Consider the following 9,766-nt stretch of genomic DNA (forward strand, 5'->3'; position numbering starts at 1 on the left):
TCATTTGATTCAAAAAGCTTTGTTTGACTGTGTTTGACTTTCATTTGACACAATTAGCTTTGTTGAATGTGTTTGACTTTCATTTGACTCAAATAGCATTGTGGAATGCAATTCACTTTCATTTGATTCAAAAAGCTTTGTTTAAACGTATTTGACTTTCATTTGATTCTAAAAGTTTTATTGAAAGTGTTTGACTTTCATTTGACTCAATTAGCTTTGATCAATAAATTTGACTTTCATTTGATTCAAAATGCTTTGTTTGAATGTGTTTGACTTTCATTTGACTCAATTAGCTTTGTTAAATGTGTTTCACTTTCAATTGACACAATTAGCATTGTGGAATGCAATTCACTTTCATTTGATTCAAAAAGCTTTGTTTGAACGTATTTGACTTTCATTTGATTCTAAAAGTTTTATTGAAAGTGTTTGACTTTCATTTGACTCAATTAGCTTTGATCAATAAATTTGACTTTCATTTGATTCCAAAAGCTTTGTTTGAATGTGTTTGACTTTCATTTGACTCAATTAGCTTTGTTAAATGTGTTTGACTTTCATTTGACTCAATTAGCATTGTGGAATGCATTTCACGTTCATTTCATTCAAAAAGCTTTGTTTGAATGTGTTTGACTTTCATTTGACTCAATTAGCTTTGTTGAATGTGTTTGACTTTCATTTGACTCAATTAGCATTGTGGAATGCAATTGAATTTCATTTGATTTAAAAAGCTTTGTTTGAATGTGTTTGACTTTTATTTGACTCAATTAGCTTTGTTGAATGTGTTTGACTTTCATTTGACTTAATTAGCATTGTGGTATGCAATTGACTTTCATTTGATTCAAAAAGCTTTGTTTGAATGTATTTGACTTTCATTTGATTCTTAAAGCTTTTTTGAAAGATTTTGACTTTCATTTAACTCAATTAGCTTTGTTGAATGCATTTGCCTTTCATTTGATTCAAAAAGCTTTGTTTGACTGTGTTTGACTTTCATTTGACACAATTAGCTTTGTTGAATGTGTTTGACTTTCATTTGACTCAATTAGCTTTGTTGAATGTGTTTGACTTTCATTTGACTCAATTAGCATTCTGGAATGCATTTGACTTTCATTTGATTTTCATTTGATTCAAAAAGCTTTGTTTGAACGTATTTGACTTTCATTTGATTCTAAAAGCTTTGTTGAATGTGTTTGAATTTCATTTGACTCAATTAGTTTTGTTGAATGCATTTGCCTTTCATTTGATTCAAAAAGCTTTGTTTGACTATGTTTGACTTTCATTTGACACAATTAGCTTTGTTGAATGTGTTTGACTTTCAATTTACTCAAATAGCATTGTGGAATGCAATTCACTTTCATTTGATTCAAATAGCTTTGTTTAAACGTATTTGACTTTCATTTGATTCTAAAAGTTTTATTGAAAGTGTTTGACTTTCATTTGACTCAATTAGCTTTGATCAATAAATTTGACTTTCATTTGATTCAAAAAGCTTTGTTTGAATGTGTTTTACTTTCTTTTGACTCAATTAGCTTTGTTAAATGTGTTTCACTTTCATTTAACTCAATTAGCATTGTGGAATGCAATTCACTTTCATTTGATTCAAAAAGCTTTGTTTGAACGTATTTGACTTTCATTTGATTCTAAAAGTTTTATTGAAAGTGTTTGACTTTCATTTGACTCAATTAGCTTTGATCAATAAATTTAACTTTCATTTGATTCAAAAAGCTTTGTTTGAATGTGTTTGACTTTCATTTGACTCAATTAGCTTTGTTAAATGTGTTTGACTTTCATTTGACTCAATTAGCATTGTGGAATGCATTTTCACTTTCATTTGATTTTCATTTGATTCAAAAAGCTTTGTTTGAATGTATTTGACTTTCATTTGATTATAAAAGCTTTGTTGAATGTGTTTGACTTTCATTTGACTCAATTAGCTTTGTTGAATGTGTTTGACTTTCATTTGACTCAATTAGCTTTGTTGAATGTGTTTGACTTTCATTTGACTCAATTAGCATTGTGGAATGCAATTGACTTTCATTTCATTCAAAAAGCTTTGTTTGAATGTATTTGACTTTCATTTGATTCTAAAAGCTTTGTTGAAAGAGTTTGACTTTCATTTGACTCAATTAGCTTTGTTGAATGAATATTACTTTCATTTGATTCAAAAAGCTTTGTTTGAATGTGTTTGACTTTCATTTGACTCAATTAACTTTGTTGAATGTGTTTGACTTTCATTTGACTCAATTAGCATTGTGGAATGCAATTGACTTTCATTTCATTCAAAAAGCTTTTTTGAATGTGTTTGACTTTCATTTGACTCAATTAGCTTTGCTGAATGTGTTTGACTTTCATTTGACTCAATTAGCATTGTGGAATGCAATTGAATTTCATTTGATTTAAAAAGCTTTGTTTGAATGTGTTTGACTTTTATTTGACCCAATTAGCTTTGTTGAATGTGTTTGACTTTCATTTGACTTAATTAGCATTGTGGTATGCAATTGACTTTCATTTGATTCAAAAAGCTTTGTTTAAATGTATTTGACTTTCATTTGATTCTTAAAGCTTTGTTGAAAGATTTTGACTTTCATTTAACTCAATTAGCTTTGTTGAATGCATTTGCCTTTCATTTGATTCAAAAAGCTTTGTTTGACTGTGTTTGACTTTCATTTGACACAATTAGCTTTGTTGAGTGTGTTTGACTTTCATTTGACTCAATTAGCTTTGTTAAATGTGTTTGACTTTCATTTGACTCAATTAGCATTGTGGTATGCAATTGACTTTCATTAGATTAAAAAAGCTTTGTTTGAATGTATTTGACTTTCATTTGATTGTTAAAGCTTTGTTGAAAGATTTTGACTTTCATTTGACTCAATTAGCTTTGTTGAATGCATTTGTCTTTCATTTGATTCAAAAAGCATTGTTTGACTGTGTTTGACTTTCATTTGACACAATTAGCTTTGTTGAGTGTGTTTGACTTTCATTTGACTCAAATAGCATTGTAGAATGCAATTCACTTTCATTTGATTCAAAAAGCTTTGTTTAAACGTATTAGACTTTCATTTGATTCTAAAAGTTTTATTGAAAGTGTTTGACTTTCATTTGACTCAATTAGCTTTGATCAATAAATTTGACTTTCATTTGATTCAAAAAGCATTGTTTGAATGTGGTTGACTTTCCTTTGACTCAATTAGCTTTGTTAAATGTGTTTCACTTTCATTTGACTCAATTAGCATTGTGGAATGCAATTCACTTTCATTTGATTCAAAAAGCTTTGTTTGAACGTATTTGACTTTCATTTGATTCTAAAAGTTTTATTGAAAGTGTTTGACTTTCATCTGACTCTATTAGCTTTGATCAATAAATTTGACTTTCATTTGATTCAAAAAGCTTTGTTTGGATGTGTTTGACTTTAATTTGACTCAATTAGCTTTGTTAAATGTGTTTGACTTTCATTTGACTCAATTAGCATTGTGGAATGCATTTCACTTTCATTTGATTTTCATTTGATTCAAAAAGCTTTGTTTGAATGTATTTGACTTTCATTTGATTATAAAAGCTTTGTTGAATGTGTTTGACTTTCATTTGACTCAATTAGCTTTGTTGAATGTGTTTGACTTTCATTTGACTCAATTAGCTTTGTTGAATGTGTTTGACTTTCATTTGACTCAATTAGCATTGTGGAATGCATTTGACTTTCATTTGATTTTCGTTTGATTCAAAAAGCTTTGTTTGAATGTATTTGACTTTCATTTGATTCTAAAAGCTTTGTTGAATGTAATTGACTTTCATTTGACTCAATTAGCTTTGTTGAATGTGTTTGACTTTCATTTGACTCAATTAGCATTGTGGAATGCAATTGACTTTCATTTCATTCAAAAAGCTTTGTTTGAATGTATTTGACTTTCATTTGATTCTAAAAGCTTTGTTGAAAGAGTTTGACTTTCATTTGACTCAATTAGCTTTGTTGAATGAATATTACTTTCATTTGATTCAAAAAGCTTTGTTTGAATGTGTTTGACTTTCATTTGACTCAATTTGCTTTGTTGAATGTGTTTGACTTTCATTTGACTCAATTAGCATTGTGGAATGCAATTGACTTTCATTTCATTCAAAAAGCTTTGTTTGAATGTGTTTGACTTTCATTTGACTCAATTAGCTTTGTTGAATGTGTTTGACTTTCATTTGACTCAATTAGCATTGTGGAATGCAATTGAATTTCATTTGATTTAAAAAGCTTTGTTTGAATGTGTTTGACTTTTATTTGACTCAATTAGTTTTGTTGAATGTGTTTGACTTTCATTTGACTTAATTAGCATTGTGGTATGCAATTGACTTTCATTTGATTCAAAAAGCTTTGTTTGAATGTATTTGACTTTCATTTGATTCTTAAAGCTTTGTTGAAAGATTTTGACTTTCATTTAACTCAATTAGCTTTGTTGAATGCATTTGCCTTTCATTTTATTCAAAAAGCTTTGTTTGACTGTGTTTGACTTTCATTTGACACAATTAGCTTTGTTGAATGTGTTTGACTTTCATTTGACTCAATTAGCTTTGTTGAATGTGTTTGACTTTCATTTGACTCAATTAGCATTGTGGTATGCAATTGACTTTCATTTGATTCAAAAAGCTTTGTTTGAATGTATTTGACTTTCATTTGATTCTTAAAGCTTTGTTGAAAGATTTTGACTTTCATTTGACTCAATTAGGTTTGTTGAATGCATTTGCCTTTCATTTGATTCAAAAAGCTTTGTTTGACTGTGTTTGACATTCAATTGACACAATTAGCTTTGTTGAATGTGTTTGACTTTCATTTGACTCAAATAGCATTGTGGAATGCAATTCACTTTCATTTGATTCAAAAAGCTTTGTTTAAACGTATTTGACTTTCATTTGATTCTAAAAGTTTTATTGAAAGTGTTTGACTTTCATTGGACTCAATTAGCTTTGATCAATAAATTTGACTTTCATTTGATTCAAAAAGCTTTGTTTGAATGTGTTTGACTTTCATTTGACTCAATTAGCTTTGTTAAATGTGTTTGAGTTTCATTTGACTCAATTAGCATTGTGGAATGCATTTGACTTTCATTTGATTTTCATTTGATTCAAAAAGCTTTGTTTGAATGTATTTGATTTTCATTTGATTCTCTTAGCTTTGTTGAAAGTGTTTGACTTTCATTTGACTCAATTAGCTTTGTTAAATGTGTTTGACTTTCATTTGACTCAATTAGCATTGTGGAATGCATTGACTTTCATTCGATTCAAAAAGATTTGATTGAATGTGTTTGACTTTCATTTAACTCAATTAGCTTTGTTGAATGTGTTTGACATTCATTTGACTCAATTAGCATTGTGGAATGCATGTGACTTTCATTTGATTTTCATTTGATTTAAAAAGCTTTGTTTGAATGTATTTAACTTTCATTTGATTCTAAAAGCTTTGTTGAATGTGTTTGACTTTCATTTGACTCAATTAGCTTTGTTGAATGTGTTTGACTTTCATTTGACTCAATTAGCATTGTGGAATGATTTTGACTTTCATTTGTTAAAAAAAGCTTTCTTTGAACGTATTTGACTTTCATTTGATTCTAAAAGCTTTGTTAAAAGTGTTTGACTTTCATTTGACTCAATTAGCTTTGTTCAATGCATTTGACTTTCATTTGATTTAAAAAGCTTTGTTTGAATGTGTTTGACTTTCATTTGACTCAATTAGCTTTGTTGAATGTGTTTGACTTTCATTTGAGACAATTAGCATTGTAGAATGCAATAGACTTTTATTTGATTCAAAAAGCTTTATTTGAATGTGTCTGACTTTCATTTGACTCAATTAGCTTTGTTAAATATGTTTGACTTTAATTTGACTCAATTAGCATGATGGAATAAATTTGACTTTCATTTGATTCAAAAAGCTTTGTTTGAATGTGTTTGACTTTCATTTGACTCAATTAGCTTTGTTGAATGTGTTTGACTTTCATTTGACTCAATTAGCATTGTGGAATGCAATTGACTTTCATTTCATTCAAAAAGCTTTGTTTGAATGTATTTGACTTTCATTTGATTCTAAAAGCTTTGTTGAAAGAGTTTGACTTTCATTTGACGCAATTAGCTTTGTTGAATGATTATTACTTTCATTTGATTCAAAAAGCTTTGTTTGAATGTGTTTGACTTTCATTTGACTCAATTAGCTTTGTTGAATGTGTTTGACTTTCATTTGACTCAATTAGCTTTGTTGAATGCAATTGACTTTCATTTCATTCAAAAAGCTTTGTTTGAATTTATTTGACTTTCATTTGATTCTAATAGCTTTGTTGAATGCATTTTACTTTCATTTGATTCAAAAAGCTTTGTTTGAATGTTTTTTACTTTCATTTGACTCAATTAGCTTTGTTGAATGTATTTGACTTTTATTTGATTCAAAAAGCTTTGTTTGAATGTGTTTGACTTTCATTTGATTAAAAAAGCTTTGTTTGAATGTGTTTGACATTCATTTGACTCAATTAGCATTGTGGTATGTAATTGACTTTCATTTGATTCAAAAAGCTTTGTTTGAATTTATTTGACTTTCATTTGATTCTTAAAGCTTTGTTGAAAGATTTTGACTTTCATTTGACTCAATTAGCTTTGTTGAATGCATTTGCCTTTAACTTGATTTAAAAAGCTTTGTTTGACTTTCATTTGACTCAATTAGCATTGTGGAATGCAATTGACTTTCATATCATTCAAAAAGCTTTGTTTAAATGTATTTGACTTTCATTTGATTCAAATAGCTTTGTTGAAAGTGATTGACTTTCATTTTACTCAATTAGCTTTGTTGAATGCATTTGACTTTCTTTAGATTCAAAAAGCTTTGTTTGAATGTGTTTAACTTTCATTTGATTCTATTAGCTTTAATGAATGAATTTGACTTTCATTTTGTTCTAAAAGCTTTGTTTAAATGTGTTTGAATTTCATTTGACTCAATTAGCTTTGTTGAATGCGTTTGACTTTCATTTGACTCAATTAGCATTGTGGTATGCAATTGAATTTCATTTGATTCAAAAAGCTTTGTTTGAATGTATTTGACTTTCATTTGATTCTAAAAGCTTTGTTGAAAGATTTTGACTTTCATTTGACTCAATTAACTTTGTTGAATGCATTGACTTTCATTTGATTCAAAAATCTTTGTTTGAATGTTTTTTACTTTCATTTGACTCAATTAGCTTTGTTGAATGTATTTGACTTTTATTTGATTCAAAAAGCTTTGTTTGAATGTGTTTGACTTTCATTTGATTAAAAAAGCTTTGTTTGAATGTGTTTGACATTCATTTGACTCAATTAGCATTGTGGTATGTAATTGACTTTCATTTGATTCAAAAAGCTTTGTTTGAATTTATTTGACTTTCATTTGATTCTTAAAGCTTTGTTGAAAGATTTTGACTTTCATTTGACTCAATTAGCTTTGTTGAATGCATTTGCCTTTAACTTGATTTAAAAAGCTTTGTTTAACTTTCATTTGACTCAATTAGCATTGTGGAATGCAATTGACTTTCATATCATTCAAAAAGCTTTGTTTAAATGTATTTGACTTTCATTTGATTCAAATAGCTTTGTTGAAAGTGATTGACTTTCATTTTACTCAATTAGCTTTGTTGAATGCATTTGACTTTCATTAGATTCAAAAAGCTTTGTTTGAATGTGTTTAACTTTCATTTGATTCTATTAGCTTTAATGAATGAATTTGACTTTCATTTGGTTCTAAAAGCTTTGTTTAAATGTGTTTGAATTTCATTTGACTCAATTAGCTTTGTTGAATGCGTTTGACTTTCATTTGACTCAATTAGCATTGTGGTATGCAATTGAATTTCATTTGATTCAAAAAGCTTTGTTTGAATGTATTTGACTTTCATTTGATTCTAAAAGCTTTGTTGAAAGATTTTGACTTTCACTTGAATTGCAACAATATTGGTCCTTTGAGGATGTTTGCAAGGTAGCTTTGAAAGTTGAAAAACAGATAAAGGGGAAGAAAGGGACGTACACTAAGTCCTTTGTAAAAGATTTCACTAAACCTTTTGAGAAGAATAGCTTGGAGAAAAGTGGTTCTAGTTCGAACTACAAGGAGACTAAATCAAAATTTGAAGCTCCTAAAAAGTTTGTTGAAGATAGGAAGTGCTTCAAGTGTGGTAGTGTTGGTCACATTGCAACTAATTGTCCATCAAAAAGAGTAATGACTGCTCAAGAGTGGGAACAAGAACAAGCTAAGTGTGAGCAAGGTAGTGACTATGAAGAAAAGAACGAAGAGGAAAACTTTGAAGAAGAGGAGGGGCATATTGACGAAATTGATCCCGAGACTCATGGTCAAAGTTTGGTTCTAAGAAGGGCACTACACTCTAAAACCGTACCTATGGAAAACAATCAAAGGGAGAAAATCTTTCTTACAAGGTGCAAGGTAGAAGATAGGTTGTGTGATATGATCATAGACACCGGGAGTTGCACTAATGTGGTATCTACTACTTTGGTAGACAAATTGAAGTGGCCAACTACTGAACATCCAAGCCCTTATAAGCTTCATTGGCTTAATAATTCGAGTGATGTTAAGGTAACTAAACAAGCTTTAATCTCCTTTTCAATTGGTAAATTTCATGATAAAGTTTTGTGTGATGTTTGTCCTATGGATGCTTGTCATATGCTGTTAGGCCGTCCTTGGCAATATGATAGATTTGTGAAGTTTGATGGAAGGACTAATGTGTATGTTGTGAGAAAAGGAGAAAAAGAGAGACCGGTTGCTTTAAAACCTTTGATAAGCAACAAGCCTTCTAATGTTACCTCTAATTCGAAGAGTTCTTATTTGATTAGTGAGAGGGAATTAGAAAAGGAGATTTGCAGCAACAATGTGGTATATATACTTGTTTCTAATGAGATTCGAATTGATCAAAATAAGCAAGCAAAGAGGCCGTATGAATTGGAATCTGTTTTAGAAGAATTCAAGGATGTCTTTCCTAAGGAATTACCTCCGGGACTACCTCCTATTCGTGGGATAGAGCATCAAATTGACTTGATTCCGGGAGCACCATTACCTAATAAGGCAGCCTATAGAAGTAATCCGGAAGAAACAAAGGAGATGCAAAGGCAAATTGAAGAGCTTATGACTAGAGGATACGTGAGGGAAAGTATGAGCCCTTGTGCCGTGCCTACTTTACTTGTCCCAAAAAAAGATGGGAGTTGGCGCATGTGTATTGATAGTAGGAGTGTGAATAACATCACTATCAAATACCGATTTCCTATTCCAAGATTAGATGATCTACTTGATGAACTACATGGTTCAAAGTTGTTTTCTAAGATTGATCTTATGAGTGGTTATCATCAAATTCGAATGAGAGAAGGAGATGAGTGGAAAACAGCATTCAAGACTAAGTTAGGGTTGTATGAATGGTTGGTGATGCCGTTTGGACTCACTAATGCACCTAGCACTTTCATGAGGTTGATGCATGAGGTACTTAAACCTTTCCTTGGCAAGTTTGTTGTTGTTTATTTAGATGATATTCTGATATACTCTAAAAATTTGCATGATCATTTAAATCATCTAACAAGTGTGTTTGAAGTGTTAAGAGAGAAGAAACTCTATGCTAAGCATGAAAAATGCTACTTCTTAGTGCCTAGTGTTACTTTTCTTGGTTATGTTGTGTCAAAAGATGGAGTTTCAGTTGATCATTCGAAAGTAGAGGCTATTAAAACTTGGCCTATTCCTACTAATATGAGTGACGTAAGGTCTTTTCATGGTCTAGCTTCGTTCTATAGA

Source organism: Chenopodium album, chromosome 24 (assembly GCF_948465745.1).
Source record: "Chenopodium album chromosome 24, dcCheAlbu1.1, whole genome shotgun sequence".
NCBI classification, from domain to species: Eukaryota; Viridiplantae; Streptophyta; class Magnoliopsida; order Caryophyllales; family Amaranthaceae; genus Chenopodium; species Chenopodium album.